The sequence below is a fragment of the Oncorhynchus gorbuscha genome, linkage group LG15 (genome assembly GCF_021184085.1).
Source record: "Oncorhynchus gorbuscha isolate QuinsamMale2020 ecotype Even-year linkage group LG15, OgorEven_v1.0, whole genome shotgun sequence".
Classification (NCBI taxonomy): domain Eukaryota; kingdom Metazoa; phylum Chordata; class Actinopteri; order Salmoniformes; family Salmonidae; genus Oncorhynchus; species Oncorhynchus gorbuscha.
The window spans coordinates 1,044,105-1,063,303 of NC_060187.1; the positions used below are offsets into that span (position 1 = coordinate 1,044,105).

Here is a 19,199-nt window from a genome sequence, read left to right on the forward strand (position 1 = left end):
GAGAGCTGGCTGGATGTAGTGGCACCCTCTTTTGGTCGTGAGTGGGGGTCTACGCCCCCCTTTCCCTGGTTTGGCCCCACCCCTCTCTGACCCTCTGTAGGGAGCTAGGTGGATGTATTGGTGCCCCCTGGTTACCCTGGGTGGGGGTCGCCCCCTCTCCCTGGGTCTGCCTCAGATCTCTGGCTCTCTCCCCCCATATCTCTGGGGAAGGGAGCTGGGTGGATGTATTGGTGTCCCCTGGTTGCCATGGGCGGGGGTTGGTCCCCTTCCCTTCTCGGAACATGGTCTTTGGCCTGCTAATGCCTGCAATGCAGTGAAGAAAACGATATGACAACAATAACGTCTAATGTAACTAATCGCCGTTGTTGAGGATCGGTATGATTTATGAGGGTATGTTTGGCAGCATGAGTGAAGCATGCTTTGTTGTGAAATAGGAAGCCGATTCTAGATTTAATTTTGGATTGGAGATGCTTAATGTGAGTCTGGAAGGAGAGTTTACAGTCTAACCAGACACCTAGGTATTTGTAGATGTCCACATATTCTAAGTCAGAACCCTCCAGAGTAGTGATGCTGGACGGGCGGGTATGTCATGGCTTTAGAAGCTTCTGATAGGCTAATAGACATAATTTGAGTCAATTGGAAGTGTACCTGTGGATGTATTTCAAGGCCTACCTTCAAACTCAGTGCCTCTTTGCTTGACATCATGGGAAAATCAAAAGAAATCATCCGAGACCTCAGAAAATAAATTGTAGACCTCCACAAGTCTGGCTCGTCCTTGGGAGCAATTTCCAAATGCCAGAAGGTACCACGTTCATCTGTACAAACAATAGTACGCAAGTATAAAAACCATTGAACCACGCAGACGTCATACTGCTCAGGAAGGAGACGCGTTCTGTCTTCTAGAGATGAACGTACTTTGGTGCGAAAAGTGCAAATCAATCGCAGAACAACAGCAAAGGACCTTGTGAAGATGCTGGAGGAAACAGGTACAAAAGTATCTATATCCACAGTAAAATGAGTCCTATATCAACATAACCTGAAAGGCCGCTCAGCAAGGAAGAAGCCACTGCTCCAAAACCACCATAAACATGCTACACTACTGTTTGCAACTGCACATGGGGACAAAGATCATACTTTTTGGAGAAATGTCCTCTGGTCTGATACAAAAATAGAACTGTTTGCCCATAATGACCCTCGTTATGTTTGGAGGAAAAACGGGGAGGCTATGTTTGTTTGGAGGAAAAACGGGGAGGCTTGCAAACCGAAGAACCCAACCGTGAAGCACGGGGGTGGCATCATCATGTTGTGGGAGTGCTTTGCTGCAGGAGGGACTGGTGCACTTCAAAATAGATGGCATCATTAGGGAGGGAAAATTATGTGCATATATTGAAGCAACATCTCAAGACAGTCAGGAAGTGTCAGGACCCGGTTACGAACCCGGGTCTCCGGAGTGAGAAACAGTCACTTAACCAACTGAGCCATGAATAGTCGGCAGAACCCAGAAGATGAGGCAGACACAGCAGTACTTGAGACGGTGTATTTAATGAAGTAAAAAGTGAAGTTCTTCAGGAAAACATGTAACTCCACAACCTCAACAGGAATTCCACAAGAACAAAGGTAATCCTCCAAGACAAAAAGGTAAATCCACAAGGTGGAATGTAAAGCACAAAAAGCCTCAAAAGATACTCAAAAACAAACAAGAACAAAAAAAACCAGAATTCCACAAGAGAGTCCACCGGGATCAACAGGAGTACACAGAGTACTAGGGCTGGGTGCTAACATACAAACACAGAGCAAAGGACTGAGGAAAACAAAGGGTTTAAATACAATCAGGGGAAACGAGGCACAGGTGCAAATAATAATGGGGATCAAGGGAAAACAAAAGGTCAAAAGGCACAATGGGGGCATCTAGTGACCAAAAACTGGAACAACCCTGGCCAAATCCTGACAGGAAGTTAAAGCTTGGTAGCAAATGGGTCTTCCAAATGGACAATGACCCCAAGCATACTTCCAAAGTTGTGGCAACATGGCTTAAGGACAACAAAGTCAAGGTATTGGAGTGGCCATCACAAAGCCCTGACCTCAAACCTATAGAAAATGTGTGGGCAGAACTGAAAAAGTGTGTGCGAGCAAGGAGGCCTACAAACCTGACTCAGTTACACCAATTCACCCAACTTATTGTGGGAAGCTTGCGGAAGGCTACCTGAAACATTTGACCCAAGTTAAACAATTTAAAGGCAATGCTACCAAATACTAATTGAGTGTATGTAAACTTCTGACCCACTGGGAATGTGATGAAAAAAATAAAAGTAAATCAGTCTCTCTACTATTATTCTGACATTTCACATTCTTAAAATAAAGTGGTGATCCTAACTGACCTAAGACAGGGAATTTCTACTAGGTTTAAATGTCAGGAATTGTGAAAAACGGAGTTTAAATGTATTTGGCTAAGGTGTCCTGTATGTAAACTTCTGACTTCAACTGCATGTAAAGTGTATGAATGATGTACAGCACCAGTCAACATTATCGATCGTAGTCTGCTGCTGGAAAAGCATACAGTATCAACAGTTTGGACATCTACTCATTCCAGGGTTTTTCTTTATTTGTACTATTTTCTTCATTGTAGAATAATAATGAAGACATCAAACTATGATATAACACATATGGAATCAAAAAAGGGTGGCTACTTTGAAGAATCTCAAATATGAGATATATTTTGATTTGTTTAACCCTTTTGTAATTACTACATGATTCCTTATGTGTTATTTCATAGTGTTGATGTCTTCACTATTATTCTACAACATACGAACGAACCGTTGAATGAGTCGGTGTGTCCAAACATTTGACTGTTATTGGACACAGGATGGAACAAAATATTTGTAAAAGAAACAAAAATGTAAAACAAAATTACCTTTGTCCTCCGAAGAGGGGGGTGGATGGGCCACCAAAATATATACTAATAAAGAGTATGTAAGTGGGGTTAGGGTGGTGAGTTACCCCTGTACAGAGTGGGGTGGTGAGTTACCCCTGTATAGAGTAGGGTGGTGAGTTACCCCTGTATAGAGTAGGGTGGTGAGTTACCCCTGTATAGCGTAGGGTTAGGGTGGTGAGTTACCCCTGTATAGAGTGGGGTGGTGAGTTACCCCTGTACAGAGTAGGGATAGGGTGGTGAGTTACTCCTGCATCGAGTGGTGTTCGGGTGGTGAGTTACCCCTGTATCGAGTAGGGTCAGAGTGGTGAGTTACCCCTGTATCGAGTAGGGTCAGAGTGGTGAGTTACCCCTGTATAGAGTAGGGTTAGGGTGGTGAGTTACCCCTGTATAGAGTAGGGTTAGGGTGGTGAGTTACCCCTGTATAGAGTAGGGATAGGGTGGTGAGTTACTCCTGCATCGAGTGGTGTTCGGGTGGTGAGTTACCCCTGTATATAGTGGGGTGGTGAGTTACCCCTGTATAGAGTAGGGTTAGGGTGGTGAGTTACCCCTGTATAGAGTGGGGTTAGGGTGGTGAGTTACCCCTGTATAGAGTAGGGTGGTGAGTTACCCCTGTATAGAGTAGGGTGGTGAGTTACCCCTGTATAGAGTGGGGTGGTGAGTTACCCCTGTATAGAGTAGGGTGGTAAGTTACCCCTGTATAGAGTAGGGTTAGGGTGGTGAGTTACCCCTGTATAGAGTGGGGTTAGGGTGGTGAGTTACCCCTGTATAGAGTGGGGTTAGGGTGGTGAGTTACCCCTGTATAGAGTAGGGTTAGTGTGGTGAGTTACCCCTGTATAGAGTAGGGTTAGGGTGGTGAGTTACCCCTGTACAGAGTAGGGTTAGGGTGGTGAGTTACCCCTGTATAGAGTAGGGTTAGGGTGGTGAGTTACCCCTGTATAGAGTAGGGTGGTGAGTTACCCCTGTATAGAGTAGGGTGGTGAGTTACCCCTGTAAAGAGTGGTGTTAGGGTGGTGAGTTACCCCTGCATAGAGTAGGGTGTTGCGTTACCCCTGTAAAGAGTGGTGTTAGGGTGGTGAGTTACCCCTGTATCGAGTAGGGTGGTGAGTTACCCCTGTATAGAGTGGTGTTATGGTGGTGAGTTACCCCTGTATAGAGTAGGGTTATGGTGGTGAGTTACCCCTGTATCGAGTGGTGTTAGGGTGGTGAATTACCCCTGTATAGAGTAGGCTTAGGGTGGTGAGTTACCCCTGTATAGAGTAGGGTTATGGTGGTGAGTTACCCCTGTATAGAGTAGGGTTATGGTGGTGAGTTACCCCTGTATCGAGTGGTGTTAGGGTGGTGAATTACCCCTGTATAGAGTAGGGTTAGGGTGGTGAGTTACCCCTGTATAGAGGGGTTAGGGTGGTGAGTTACTCCTGTATCGAGTGGTGTTCGGGTGGTGAGTTACCCCTGTACAGAGTAGGGTGGTTGGTTACCCCTGTATAGAGTGGGGTTAGGGTGGTGAGTTACCCCTGTATAGACGAGGGTGGTGCGTTACCCCTGTATAGAGTGGTGTTAGGGTGGTGAGTTACCCCTGTACAGAGTGGGGTTAGGGTGGTGAGTTACCCCTGTACAGAGTAGGGTTAGGGTGGTGAGTTACCCCTGTATAGAGTGGGGTTAGGGTGGTGAGTTACCCCTGTATCGAGTGGTGTTAGGGTGGTGAGTTACCCCTGTACAGAGTAGGGTTAGGGTGGTGAGTTACCCCTGTATAGAGTAGGGTTAGGGTGGTGAGATACCCCTGTATAGAGCAGGGTTAGGGTGGTGGGTTACCCCTGTATAGAGTGGGGTAGTGAGTTACCCCTGTATAGAGTGGAGTTAGGGTGGTGAGTTACCCCTGTATAGAGTGGAGTTAGGGCGGTGAGTTACCCCTGTATAGAGTAGGGTGGTGAGTTACCCCTGTATAGAGTAGGGTTAGGGTGGTGAGTTACCCCTGTGTAGAGTAGGGCTAGGGTGGTGAGTTAACCCTGTATAGAGTAGGGTGGTGAGTTACCCCTGTATAGAGTGGAGTTAGGGTGGTGAGTTACCCCTGTATAGAGTAGGGTGGTGAGTTACCCCTGTATAGAGTAGGGTGGTGAGATACCCCTGTATAGAGTAGGGTGGTGAGTTACCCCTGTATAGAGTAGGGTTAGGGTGGTGAGTTACCCCTGTATCGAGTGGTGTTAGGGTGGTGAGTTACCCCTGTATAAAGTTGGGTCAGGGTGGTGAGTTACCCCTGTATAGAGTAGGGTTAGGGTCGTGAGTTACCCCTGTATCAAGTGGTGAGTTACCCCTGTATCGAGTGGTGTTAGGGTGGTGAGTTACCCCTGTATAGAGTAGGGTTAGGGTGGTGAGTTACCCCTGTATAGAGTAGGGTGGTGAGTTACCCCTGTATAGAGTAGGGTGGTGAGTTACCCCTGTATAGAGTAGGGTGGTGAGTTACCCCTGTATAGAGAAGGGTGGTGAGTTACCCCTGTGTAGAGTGGAGTTAGGGTGGTGAGTTACCCCTGTATAGAGTGGTTTTAGGGTGGTGAGTTACCCCTGTATTGAGTGGTGTTAGGGCGGTGAGTTACCCCTGTATAGAGTAGGGTTAGGGTGGTGAGTTACCCCAGTGTCGAGTGGAGTTAGGGTGGTGAGTTACCCCTGTATAGAGTAGGGTCAGGGTGGAGAGTTACCCCTGTATAGAGTAGGGTGGTGAGTTACCCCTGTATAGAGTAGGGTGGTGAGTTACCCCTGTATAGAGTAGGGTGGTGAGTTACCCCTGTATAGAGTGGGGTTAGGGTGGTGAGTTACCCCTGTATAGAGTAGGGTGGTGAGTTACCCCTGTATAGAGTGGGGTTAGGGTGGTGAGTTACCCCTGTATAGAGTTGGGTTAAGGTGGTGAGATACCCCTGTATAGAGTAGGGTGGTGAGTTACCCCTGTATAGAGTGGGGTGGTGAGTTACCCCTGTATAGAGTGGGGTTAGGGTGGTGAGTTACCCCTGTATAGAGTAGGGTGGTGAGTTACCCCTGTATAGAGTGGGGTTAGGGTGGTGAGTTACCCCTCTATCGAGTGGAGTTAGGGTGGTGAGTTACCCCTCTATCGAGTGGAGTTAGGGTGGACTACAAGGCTATTTTAAGTTCAACAAATAAATTACTATAGTAAGTTTATAGGTGCCAAATAAAGTTATCATATTTTATCAGCCAAAAATCTGCCAATTTCAAAGATGTATCTTTCTGTGAAACAGTTCATCAAAAAAAAAGAAAGGCATGTATGCCGCGTCATCACACTCACTCATCTGATTGGTGGAGGAGGCTGACTCTGTGGTTACGGTAAGTAGTGAGGAGCCCTTTCCTGTGAGGTCGTTCCCCACACCGTCCCTAGCGGATACCATCTGCACCGCAGTGGAGGGGTTTCCTGTTCCATTTCCCTGCTTCAGTGGGACAGGAACTCCCTGTTCTCGACTCTCCGCCTGCCTGACGCGATAGCCTCAAACAGGGAAGAAGATTGCCCCAGACTAAACAAAAACGGTGCTATTTAATGCTTTTTCACCGCCATTGCTTTCCAGGGGCGTCAAGCTTGTTAATATTAGTGTTGAATGGATTTCTAAGTCGTTGAAGTGGACCAAATTCCCAGGAAAACAACTCCGGGTGAGTATCTAATCAGTTCGGGAAGTTTTAGCTGTGTAACCAACGCCTACGAAAACTTTCTGTGATGTTTCTCTGGATGGGTGTTGCCTTTTGTGGCTTCGCGTTGTTTTACTCCTTATGGGTTTGCTATTCAAGAGAATTACCGTTTTTATCGAATTTAGACGATAAAATGTTTTACTTATGCGCCTATTATTTTGATTTAATTAATGAAAAGTTAACTCTATAAACTGCATATTTCCCTTCAACGCCCTAGGCCTCAAACAGGGCGACTAATCAGACTAGATAGGATCTTGACACGCAGGAATCTGACACAGATCCGCCCGTCGAGAGTAACTCTTATACAGGCGAGTCACAGGTTGCAGGAATTATTTGCACCAATCATGGTGGATGTTGACTGACATCAATGAGAAAATACTAAAAGTGATACAAATAATTGGCTGTTTGGGAAGTTACTGTGAAAGCTACTGGTTGATAATGACTCTGTTACAGGGCATTCGGAAAGCATTCAGACACCTTCACTTTTTCCACATTTTGTTATTTTACAGCCTCATTCTAAAATGGATCAAATGTTTTACTCATCAATTTACACACTATCATATTAGCTCTGAGACAGGATTGTGTCGAGGCACAGATCTGGGGAAGGGTACCAAAACACTTCTGCAGCATTGAACGTCCCCAAGAACACAGTGACCTCCATCATTATTACATGGAAGAAGTTTAGAACCACCAAGACTCTTCCTAGAGTTGGCCGCCCGGCCAAACGGAGCAATCAGGGGAGAAAGGTCTTGGTCAGGGAAGTGACCAAGAACCCGATGGTCACTCTGACAGAAATCTAGAGATCCTCTGTGGAGATGGAAGAACCTTTCAGAAGGACAACCATCTCTGCAGCACTCCACCAATCAGGCCTTTATGGTAAAGTGGCCAGACGGAATTCACTTAAAGGATGCTCAGAACATGAGTAACCAGATTCTTTGGTCTGATGAAACAAAGATTGAACTCTTTGACCTGAATGCCAAGCGTCACATCTGGAGGAAACCTGGCACCATCCCCTCGGTGAAGCATGGTGGGAATTAAGGGAAAGATGAATACTGAATACTTATGTAAATGTTATATATTTTTAAATACATTTGCTAAAATCTCAACTTGTTTTTGCTTTGTCATTATGGATAATTGTATGTAGCTTGAGGTGGGAAACACAATTTAATCCACTTTAGAATAAAGGCTGGAATGTAGCAAAAGTGGAAAAAGTCAAGGGGTCTGAATACTTTCCGAATGCACACAAGCTCATTGGACGAAGACGTCTTCTGTAGGCGGAGTTTTGCTAACAGCCGTCTGAACATTAACAGGCATCACTCGCTGTTTTGGATGTATAAGGACTAAGGCGATATGGACTAAAAATAATATCGAAGCTCAGCAAAAAAAGAAACGTCCTCTCACTGTCTTCTGCGTTTACTTTCAGCAAACTTAACATGTGTAAATATTTGTATGAACATAAGATTCAACAACTGAGACATAAATTGAACAAGTTCTACAGACATGTGACTAACAGAAATTGACTAATGTGTCCCTGAACAAAGGGGGGGTCAAAATCAAAAGTAACAGTCAGTATCTGGTGTGGCCACCAGCTGCATTAAATACTGCAGTGCATCTCCTCATGGACTGCACCAGATTTGCCAGTTCTTGCAGTGAGATGTTACCCCACTCTTCCACCAAGGCACCTGCAAGTTCCCGGGCAATAGCCCAAGCCCTCGCCCTCCGATCCAACAGGTCCCAGACGTGCTCAATGGGATTAAGATCATTCCTTGCAGGAAATCACACACAGAACGAGCGGTATGGCTGGAGGGTCATATCAGGAAGGGTACCACATGAGGGAGGAGGATGTCTTCCCTGTAACGCACAGCGTTGAGATTGCCTGCAGTGACAACAAGCTCAGTCCGATGATGCTGTGACACACCGCCCCAAACCATGACAGACCCTCCACCTCCAAATTGATCCTGCTCCAGAGTACAGGCCTCGGTGTAACGCTCATTCCTTCAACGATAAACGCGAATCTGACCATCATCCCATGTGAGGCAAAACCACAACTCGTCAGTGAAGAGCACTTTTTGCCAGTCCTGTTTGGTCCAGCGACGGTGGGTTTGTGCCCATAGGCGACATTGTTGCCGGTGATGTCTGGTGAGGACCTGCCTTACAACATGCCTACAAGCCCTCAGTCCAGCCTCTCTCAGCCTAATGCGGACAGTACGAGTACTGATGGAGGGATTGTGCTGTCTGGTGAGGACCTGCCTTACAACAGGCCTACAAGCCCTCAGTCCAGCCTCTCTCAGCCTAATGCGGACAGTACGAGTACTGATGGAGGGATTGTGCTGTCTGGTGAGGACCTGCCTTACAACAGGCCTACAGGCCCTCAGTCCAGCCTCTCTCAGCCTATTACGGACAGTCTGAGCACTGATGGAGGGATTGTGTGTTCCTGGTGTAACGTGGGCAGTTGTTGTTGCCATCCTGTACATTCAAGAGTGTATGTATGTATGTATGTATGTATGTATGTATGTATGTATGTATGTATGTATGTATGTATGTATGTATGTATGTATGTATGTATGTATGTATGTATGTATGTATGTATGTATGTATGTATGTATGTATGTATGTATGTATGTATGTATGTATGTATGTATGTATGTATGTATGTATGTATGTATGTATGTATGTATGTATGTATGTATGTATGTATGTATGTATGTATGTATGTATGTATGTATGTATGTATGTATGTATGTATGTATGTATGTATGTATGTATGTATGTATGTATGTATGTATGTATGTATGTATGTATGTATGTATGTATGTACAATGCCAAGCGCTACATACATACATACATATGATTAGTCCGTTCGACGCGTTTCCGCAGCTCCAGAGTCCAATGGCGGTGAGCTTATCACCACTCCAGCTGACGCTTGGCATTGTGCATGGTGATTTCATGCTTATGTGCGGCTGCTAGGCCATGAACACTTCTTATGCTGACGTTGCTTCCAGGGGTAGTTTGGAACACGGTAGTGAGTGTCGCCACAGAGGACGGACTATTTTTCACACGCTACACGTTTCATCACTCCGTGGTCCTGTTCGGTGAGCTTGTGTGGCCTACCACGTCACAGCTGAGCCGTTGTTCCTCCTAGAAGTTTCCACTTCACAATAACAGCACTTACACTGGGCCAGTTCTAGCAGGGCAGACATTTGACAAACAGATTTGTTGGAAAGGTGGCATCCTATGACTGTGCCACGTTGAGAGTCAATCAAATTTCAATTAAATGTATTTGTAAAGGCCTTTGTCCCAAAGTTCTATACAGAAACCCAAGGTAGCACGTCTGGTGAACAAGTCAGGGTTCCATAGCTGCAGGCAGAACAGTTGAAACTGGAGCAGAAGCATGACCAGGTGGACTGGGGACAGCAAGGAGTCATCAGGCCAGGTAGTTCTGAGGCATGGTCCCAGGGCTCAGGTCCTCCGGGAGGGGAGGGAGAGAATTAGAGTGAGCATACTTAAATTCACACAGGACACCAGATAAGACAGGATAATTTCACCAGATATAACATACTGACCCTAGCCCCCCGACACACAAACTATTGTAACATAGATACTGGAGGCTGAGACAAGGGTGGGTTGGGGGACACTGTGGCCCCGTCTGACGATACCCCCAGACAGGGTCAACCAGGCAGAATATAACCCCACCCACTTAGCCAATGCACAGCCCCAACACCACGAGGCATATCAACAGACCACCAACTTACGACCCTGAGGCAAGGCTGAGTATAGCCACGAAGGTATCATCCGCTGTGAGATCGGACAGGAAGATCACGTCAGTGACTCACCCCTTCTAGGACTGTCATGCAAGAGCGCTACTAAGCCAGTGACTCAGCCCCCGTAATAGGGTACGAATCCCAGTAGAGCGAGGGGAGCCGGCCAGTCAGAGACAGCAAGAGTGGTTTGCTGCTCCTCCTCCTCTCCAATCCTTACATCTTATGGTTCCACAGGAAGAGGGTAGTAAAACCTTGAAATACTCCCTTCAGGAGATCTGTCCTCACCTCCTCACCTTAACCCCTCCTTCCCCTAGTCCACAGATGTCCATCTGTCTCCCCTGTATCAACACATCGCTGTCCTCACCTCCTGACCTCAACCCCTCCTTCCCCTAGTCCACAGATGTCCATCTGTCTCCCCTGTATCAACACATCGCTGTCCTCACCTCCTGACCTCAACCCCTCCTTCCCCTAGTCCACAGATGTCAATCTGTCTCCCCTGTATCAACACATCGCTGTCCTCACCTCCTGACCTCAACCCCTCCTTCCCCTAGTCCACAGATGTCAATCTGTCTCCCCTGTATCAGCACATCGCTGTCCTGACCTCCTGACCTCAACCCCTCCTTCCCCTAGTCCACAGATGTCCATCTGTCTCCCCTGTATCAACACATCGCTGTCCTCACCTCCTGACCTCAACCCCTCCTTCCCCTAGTCCACAGATGTCCATCTGTCTCCCCTGTATCAGCACATCGCTGTCCTCACCTCCTGACCTCAACCCCTCCTTCCCCTAGTCCACAGATGTCCATCTGTCTCCCCTGTATCACCACGTTGCTCTGCTCCCGTCCCCCAACACATTCCACAGCCACTCTGTCAGCCACTCTGTCTTTCTACAGATCTCTCTCCTTAATGTGTGTCTATCATGTGTCAATGTTCAAAATGTCAAATCCAACAAACTGAACAAAAATATAAACGGTTTTACTGAGTTACAGTTCATGGAAGGAAATCAGTCAATTGAAATAAATTCACAAGGCTCTTATCTATGGATTTCACTTGACTTGACTGGGCAGGGGCTCAGGGGCTCAGGGATGCAGCGGGCACAGGGGTGCAGTGGGCTCGGGCGAGGGGTGCAGTGGGCTCAGGGGTGCAGCGGGCTCAGGGGTGCAGCGGGCACAGGGGTGCAGTGGGCTCAGGGGTGCAGGGGTGCAGTGGGCTCAGGGGTGCAGCGGGCACAGGGGTGCAGTGGGCTCAGGGGTGCAGGGGTGCAGTGGGCTCAGGGGTGCAGTGGGCACAGGGGTGCAGTGGGCACAGGGGTGCAGTGGGCTCAGGGGTGCAGTGGGCTCAGGGGTGCAGTGGGCTCAGGGGTGCAGCGGGCACAGGGGTACAGGGGTGCAGCGGGCACAGGGGTGCAGCGGGCACAGGGGCTCAGGGGTGCAGTGGGCTCAGGGGTGCAGCGGGCTCAGGGGTGCAGCGGGCTCAGGGGGCTCAGGGGTGCAGCGGGCACAGGGGTGCAGTGGGCTCAGGGGTGCAGGGGTGCAGTGGGCTCAGGGGCTCATGGGTGCAGCGGGCACAGGGGTGCAGTGGGCTCAGGGGTGCAGTGGGCTCAGGGGTGCAGGGGGCTCAGGGGTGCAGTGGGTGCAGTGGCGACAGGGTTGCAGAGGGCGCAGTGGGTGCAGTGGGCACAGTGGGCTCGGGCGCAGTGGGCACAGGGGTGCAGTGGGCGCAGGGGTGCAGTGGGCGCAGGGGTGCAGTGGGCTCAGGGGTGCAGTGGGCTCAGGGGTGCAGTGGGCTCAGGGGTGCAGTGGGCTCAGGGGCGCATGGGCTCAGGCGCGCATGGGCTCAGGCGCGCATGGGCTCAGGGGTGCAGTGGGCGCAGGGGTGCAGTGGGCTCAGGGGTGCAGTGGGCTCAGGGGTGCAGTGGGCACAGGGGTGCAGTGGGCACAGGGGTGCAGTGGGCTCAGGGGTGCAGTGGGCTCAGGGGTGCAGTGGGCACAGGGGTGCAGTGGGCACAGGGGTGCAGTGGGCACAGGGGTGCAGTGGGCTCAGGGGTGCAGTGGGCTCAGGGGTGCGGCTATGGGTGGGGAGTTTTTGCAGGTATGGAACGTTTCTGGGATTTTTGTAATTTCAGCTCATGAAACACGGGACCAACACTTTACATGTTGTGTTTCTTCTATTTGTGTTCAGTGTAGTTCAGCTACCACCTGCAAAATGTCTAGTAGTTGAACTACGAGTTGAACTACATGTCGGTCTAGTAGTTGAACTACGAGTTGAACTACATGTCGGTCTAGTAGTTGAACTACGAGTTGAACTACATGTCGGTCTAGTAGTTGAACTACGAGTTGAACTACATGTCGGTCTAGTAGTTGAACTACGAGTTGAACTACATGTCGGTCTAGTAGTTGAACTACGAGTTGAACTACATGTCGGTCTAGTAGTTGAACTACGAGTTGAACTACATGTCGGTCTAGTAGTTGAACTACGAGTTGAACTACATGTCGGTCTAGTAGTTGAACTACGAGTTGAACTACATGTCGGTCTAGTAGTTGAACTACGAGTTGAACTACATGTCGGTCTAGTAGTTGAACTACGAGTTGAACTACATGTCGGTCTAGTAGTTGAACTACGAGTTGAACTACATGTCGGTCTAGTAGTTGAACTACGAGTTGAACTACATGTCGGTCTAGTAGTTGAACTACGAGTTGAACTACATGTCGGTCTAGTAGTTGAACTACGAGTTGAACTACATGTCGGTCTAGTAGTTGAACTACGAGTTGAACTACATGTCGGTCTAGTAGTTGAACTACGAGTTGAACTACATGTCGGTCTAGTAGTTGAACTACGAGTTGAACTACATGTCGGTCTAGTAGTTGAACTACGAGTTGAACTACATGTCGGTCTAGTAGTTGAACTACGAGTTGAACTACATGTCGGTCTAGTAGTTGAACTACGAGTTGAACTACATGTCGGTCTAGTAGTTGAACTACATGTCGGTCTAGTAGTTGAACTACATGTCGGTCTAGTAGTTGAACTACATGTCGGTCTAGTAGTTGAACTACATGTCGGTCTAGTAGTTGAACTACATGTCGGTCTAGTAGTTGAACTACATGTCGGTCTAGTAGTTGAACTACATGGTCGGTTGAACTAGTAGTTGAACTACATGTCGGTCTAGTAGTTGAACTACATGTCGGTCTAGTAGTTGAACTACATGTCGGTCTAGTAGTTGAACTACATGTCGGTCTAGTAGTTGAACTACATGTCGGTCTAGTAGTTGAACTACATGTCGGTCTAGTAGTTGAACTACATGTCGGTCTAGTAGTTGAACTACATGTCGGTCTAGTAGTTGAACTACATGTCGGTCTAGTAGTTGAACTACATGTCGGTCTAGTAGTTGAACTACATGTCGGTCTAGTAGTTGAACTACATGGGTCTAGTAGTTGAACTACATGTCGGTCTAGTAGTTGAACTACATGTCGGTCTAGTAGTTGAACTACATGTCGGTCTAGTAGTTGAACTACATGTCGGTCTAGGAGTTGAACTACATGTCGGTCTAGTAGTTGAACTACATGTCGGTCTAGTAGTTGAACTACATGTCGGTCTAGTAGTTGAACTACATGTCGGTCTAGTAGTTGAACTACATGTCGGTCTAGTAGTTGAACTACATGTCGGTCTAGTAGTTGAACTACATGTCGTAGTTGAACTAGTCTAGTTTGAACTACATGTCGGTCTAGGAGTTGAACTACATGTCGGTCTAGTAGTTGAACTACATGTCGGTCTAGGAGTTGAACTACGAGTTGAACTACATGTCGGTCTAGTAGTTGAACTACGAGTTGAACTACATGTCGGTCTAGTAGTTGAACTACGAGTTGAACTACATGTCGGTCTAGTAGTTGAACTACGAGTTGAACTACATGTCGGTCTAGTAGTTGAACTACGAGTTGAACTACATGTCGGTCTAGTAGTTGAACTACATGTCGGTCTAGTAGTTGAACTACATGTCGGTCTAGTAGTTGAACTACATGTCGGTCTAGTAGTTGAACTACATGTCGGTCTAGTAGTTGAACTACATGTCGGTCTAGGAGTTGAACTACATGTCGGTCTAGTAGTTGAACTACATGTCGGTCTAGTAGTTGAACTACATGTCGGTCTAGTAGTTGAACTACATGTCGGTCTAGTAGTTGAACTACATGTCGGTCTAGTAGTTGAACTACATGTCGGTCTAGTAGTTGAACTACATGTCGGTCTAGTAGTTGAACTACATGTCGGTCTAGGAGTTGAACTACATGTCGGTCTAGTAGTTGAACTACATGTCGGTCTAGGAGTTGAACTACGAGTTGAACTACATGTCGGTCTAGTAGTTGAACTACGAGTTGAACTACATGTCGGTCTAGTAGTTGAACTACGAGTTGAACTACATGTCGGTCTAGTAGTTGAACTACGAGTTGAACTACATGTCGGTCTAGTAGTTGAACTACGAGTTGAACTACATGTCGGTCTAGTAGTTGAACTACATGTCGGTCTAGTAGTTGAACTACATGTCGGTCTAGTAGTTGAACTACATGTCGTTGAACTACATGTCGGTCTGTAGTTGAACTACGAGTAGTTGAACTACATGTCGGTCTAGTAGTTGAACTACATGTCGGTCTAGTAGTTGAACTACATGTCGGTCTAGTAGTTGAACTACATGTCGGTCTAGTAGTTGAACTACATGTCGGTCTAGTAGTTGAACTACGGTCTAGTGTCGGTCTAGTAGTTGAACTACATGTCGGTCTAGTAGTTGAACTACATGTCGGTCTAGTAGTTGAACTACATGTCGGTCTAGTAGTTGAACTACATGTCGGTCTAGTAGTTGAACTACATGTCGGTCTAGTAGTTGAACTACATGTCGGTCTAGTAGTTGAACTACATGTCGGTCTAGTAGTTGAACTACATGTCGGTCTAGTAGTTGAACTACATGTCGGTCTAGTAGTTGAACTACATGTCGGTCTAGTAGTTGAACTACATGTCGGTCTAGTAGTTGAACTACATGTCGGTCTAGTAGTTGAACTACATGTCGGTCTAGTAGTTGAACTACATGTCGGTCTAGTAGTTGAACTACATGTCGGTCTAGTAGTTGAACTACATGTCGGTCTAGGAGTTGAACTACATGTCGGTCTAGTAGTTGAACTACGAGTTGAACTACATGTCGGTCTAGTAGTTGAACTACATGTCGGTCTAGTAGTTGAACTACATGTCGGTCTAGTAGTTGAACTACATGTCGAACTAGTAGTTGAACTACATAGTCGGTCTAGTAGTTGAACTACATGTCGGTCTAGTAGTTGAGTTGAACTACATGTCGGTCTAGTAGTTGAACTACATGTCGGTCTAGTAGTTGAACTACATGTCGGTCTAGTAGTTGAACTACATGTCGGTCTAGTAGTTGAACTACATGTCGGTCTAGTAGTTGAACTACATGTCGGTCTAGTAGTTGAACTACATGTCGGTCTAGTAGTTGAACTACATGTCGGTCTAGTAGTTGAACTACATGTCGGTCTAGTAGTTGAACTACATGTCGGTCTAGTAGTTGAACTACATGTCGGTCTAGTAGTTGAACTACATGTCGGTCTAGTAGTTGAACTACATGTCGGTCTAGTAGTTGAACTACATGTCGGTCTAGTAGTTGAACTACATGTCGGTCTAGTAGTTGAACTACATGTCGGTCTAGTAGTTGAACTACATGTCGGTCTAGTAGTTGAACTACATGTCGGTCTAGTAGTTGAACTACATGTCGGTCTAGTAGTTGAACTACGTGTCGGTCTAGTAGTTGAACTACGTGTCGGTCTAGTAGTTGAACTACGTGTCGGTCTAGTAGTTGAACTACATGTCGGTCTAGTAGTTGAACTACATGTCGGTCTAGTAGTTGAACTACATGTCGGTCTAGTAGTTGAACTACATGTCGGTCTAGTAGTTGAACTACATGTCGGTCTAGTAGTTGAACTACATGTCGGTCTAGTAGTTGAACTACATGTCGGTCTAGTAGTTGAACTACATGTCGGTCTAGTAGTTGAACTACATGTCGGTCTAGTAGTTGAACTACATGTCGGTCTAGTAGTTGAACTACATGTCGGTCTAGGAGTTGAACTACATGTCGGTCTAGTAGTTGAACTACATGTCGGTCTAGTAGTTGAACTACATGTCGGTCTAGTAGTTGAACTACATGTCGGTCTAGTAGTTGAACTACATGTCGGTCTAGTAGTTGAACTACATGTCGGTCTAGGAGTTGAACTACATGTCGGTCTAGTAGTTGAACTACATGTCGGTCTAGTAGTTGAACTACATGTCGGTCTAGGAGTTGAACTACATGTCGGTCTAGTAGTTGAACTACATGTCGGTCTAGTAGTTGAACTACATGTCGGTCTAGGAGTTGAACTACATGTCGGTCTAGTAGTTGGGTTGTTATTGAGGAACAGAGATTTCAAAGTCGACATTTCATTATTTCTGAACTGAAGTCATATCCATTTGCTCTGCGAAAATCACGGTTTAAATTGTATTTGGTGTCAGTGCACACGAACCAGATGTCTGTAGTGACTTGTATTGTTGATTTATAAATGTGGTTTCTATGTACTCGTATCATATCTGTTGGGTGTGGGCTGGGTGGCATGGCCCAGGTTCCTGCAAAACCACAATGTAACCAGTTGGTTGGATCCTTGCTTTGTAATACACCCACTAATGACTATAGTCATTCTGCCACCACGAACCAACTCTGCAATTAGATAAGGAGAAGTTTCTCTTAAAGCTCAACATGTCTCTATTGAGACCAGATAGGCCTAGATCTAGTCTGCTATAGGCCTAGATCTAGTCTGCTATAGGCCTAGATCTAGTCTGCTATAGGCCTAGATCTAGTCTGCTATAGGCCTAGATCTAGTCTGCTATAGGCCCTCCAGCAGTCTGCTATAGGCCTAGATCTAGTCTGCTATAGGCCTAGATCTAGTCTGCTATAGGCCTAGATCTAGTCTGCTATAGGCCTAGATCTAGTCTGCTATAGGCCTAGATCTAGTCTGCTATAGGCCTAGATCTAGTCTGCTATAGGCCCTCCAGCAGTCTGGTATATGCCCAAGGAACTCTGTGTGTTTTGTATTTGCTCAGTGTCTTCCTTCCTTGTGTGATCTGGTGAAGCACAGTTGAGAGAGGGGGCAGGGTAGAGGGAGTTGCAGCTGATGTTTAGGAGAAGTGAGAGCTGCTGCTGAGGTTTAGGAGAAGTGAGAGTTGCTGCTGAGGTTTAGAAGCGAAAGAGAGAAACTGTAGATGGGGGAGGGTTACAGCTGGACCCTAGTATATCTGGATCTTGGTATTGCAGGTTTGGTTTGTGGTGGGGGACGTCATTTATCTCCGCAGGGTTTCTACCTCTGTAGTTGTTTTTCTTGTGCCAAAGTGAGGCTTCGAGCGAAGTGGTTTCCTTGGAAGCTGACGTTTTCATGTGATTTCACACCTCTTGTATATTTGCAAACGTGACAACTTGTTGCAACTGCACAGCTACTGTTGGAGGTGTGACTCTGTCAATCTCCTGTTCAGAGGTGTCATTGGCTACATCTTTTTCTGCTGGTCTCGACATAGCTACAGGGCCACAAAACATAACATGACTTGAACGGAGTTTCTACCACGCAAGGCTTCATCCAGACGAGAGTCTGTGAGAGGAGACTGATTTCCAACAGCACTACTGGGCTGGGTTCACTACATTTTTACCTTCAATTGAATTGAAACGGTGCTGTATTGAATGACTAGTTGGGGGGGGGGTTTGGGTTATGGGTTAAAAATGCACCGTTTCCCTTTTTAAAATACGCTGCTCTTTGCTTCAAGCCACACCCACCAAAATGGATAACTTATCTTTCTGTTCAAGAACTTACAAAAAATGTTTTGGGGAAAATGTGCCATTCATGTACAAACCATTCCACAACGTAGCAAACGTTTGAGTGAACTGAACGCCCCCCCAGATATTAGGGCTGGGAATTACCAGGGACCTCACGATCCGATATTATCACAACGCTTCTATGATGTGTATTGTAATTGCATACTGTGATTTTATTGTGATTCGATGTTGCGAACATATTGTTCGCCACTGCTGCAGAGATACGAGTCATGAGAAAACATCTAGTTTCAATCCGTCATGGCAAGAGAAGTGCTGAAAACAAATTGGTCTCCTAAATTACAAAGAGGACATATTGGTTTCCTTCCCCTGGAAGCAGTCTGTGGCCCTTTGATAAAGGGTGTAGTAAATGACATTAGACTGGAAGCAGTCTGTGGCCCTTTGATTAAGGGTGTAGTAAATGACATTAGACTGGAAGCAGTCTGTGGCCCTTTGATAAAGGGTGTAGTAAATGACATTAGACTGGAAGCAGTCTGTGGCCCTTTGATTAAGGGTGTAGTAAATGACATTAGACTGGAAGCAGTCTGTGGCCCTTTGATTAAGGGTGTAGTAAATGACATTAGACTGGAAGCAGTCTGTGGCCCTTTGATAAAGGGTGTAGTAAATGACATTAGACTGGATAATAAATGTCAGTGGTTGATTAAGGGTGTAAAATGACATTAGACTGGAACACTTGTTTGTTTTGATAAAGGGTTAGTAAATGACATTTTAGACTGGAAATGTTCAGTCTGTGGCCCTTACCACTGATTAAGGGTGTAGTAAAAACATTAGACTGGAAGCAGTCTGGCCTGGCCCTTTGATTAAGGGTGTAGTAAATGACATTAGACTGGTCAAGCAGTCTGTGGCCCTTTGATAAAGGGTGTAGTAAATGACATTAGACTGGAAGCAGTCTGTGGCCCTTTGATTAAGCGTGTAGTAAATGACATTAGAC

General features: G+C 46.5%; 1 protein-coding gene across 3 annotated transcripts in view; it reads left to right on the top strand.

Moving 5' to 3' along the window:
* The first annotated feature begins 6,338 nt into the window (after positions 1–6,338).
* Positions 6,339–19,199, top strand: part of LOC123996510 (cytoplasmic FMR1-interacting protein 1 homolog) — an 89,591-nt gene continuing 76,730 nt past the window's right edge. For 2 of the 3 annotated variants that reach the window (XR_006832002.1, XR_006832001.1), the window contains exon 1: positions 6,339–6,577. The gene's annotated coding sequence lies outside the window, so the exon portion shown is untranslated. The remainder of the gene's footprint in view (positions 6,578–19,199) is intronic. The other variant, XM_046299900.1, reaches the window with a different exon arrangement.